Source organism: Triticum dicoccoides, chromosome 4A (assembly GCF_002162155.2).
Source record: "Triticum dicoccoides isolate Atlit2015 ecotype Zavitan chromosome 4A, WEW_v2.0, whole genome shotgun sequence".
In the NCBI taxonomy this organism is placed as follows: Eukaryota; Viridiplantae; Streptophyta; class Magnoliopsida; order Poales; family Poaceae; genus Triticum; species Triticum dicoccoides.
The window spans coordinates 743,040,894-743,041,785 of record NC_041386.1 but is presented as its reverse complement, the minus strand read 5'-3'; positions in this window follow the sequence as shown (position 1 = coordinate 743,041,785).

Genomic DNA, 892 nt, shown 5'->3' with positions numbered 1-892 from the left:
TTTTAGTTAAGTTGATCACAACTATTTTTGCTTCTATTTATTTCTGAGTAGTTTTTTATATAGTTTTTTTTCTTTTCTGCTATATTTATTTTTTTTCTTTTTATTTCTGAATTGTAATAAGTCATTAAAAATAAGCATCTAAGCTCATTTTTTTAGTAAAGTTAATCACAACTATTTTTGCTTCTATTTATTTCTGAGTAGTTTTTTATATAGGTATTTTTTTTCTTTTCTGCTATATTTACTTTTTTTCTTTTTATTTCTGAGTTATAATAAGTCATTAAAAATAAGCATCTATGCTCATTTTTTAGTTAAGTTAATCACAACTATTAAAAATAAGTCATTAAAAATAAAAAGGAGGCGCAATGCTCGTTAATTTGCTTCAAGCCTTTCGGAATAGTGTCAACTGCACTGCACATAGCTCTGTGCAGTCTACTCTATTCCTCAAGGCTTGAAGCTAACCAACGTGCAGGTGAGCATTGAGCCTCTTCTTCATCGTCTTTGCACTCAGGGCTTATAAGCAGTTGCGAGTGCCTCTCACTTGGCGAGGTGGGACTAAAAAAACAGCTGCAGAAAGAATCCACTAAAAAACAGTTGCAGAAAATAAAAAATTAGACGGGTCCATTGGTACTGGTTGGTGGCGTGAACCGGTACCAATGCCGGTCTTTGGTACCGGTTGGAGCCACCAACCAGGACCAAAGGTCCTAGTTTCCCGCCCTTTGCGCTGCCGAAAAGAGGCCTTTGGTCCCGGTTGGTGGCTCCAACCGGGACAAAAGGCCGGCATTGGTACCGGTTTGTCGTACGAACCGGGACGAAAGCCTTTGCTATATAAGTAGCACTGCCGCCCCGCCCCGAGTTCGATCTCTCCCGACGCCGAGCGCCGTCCCCTGCCGCC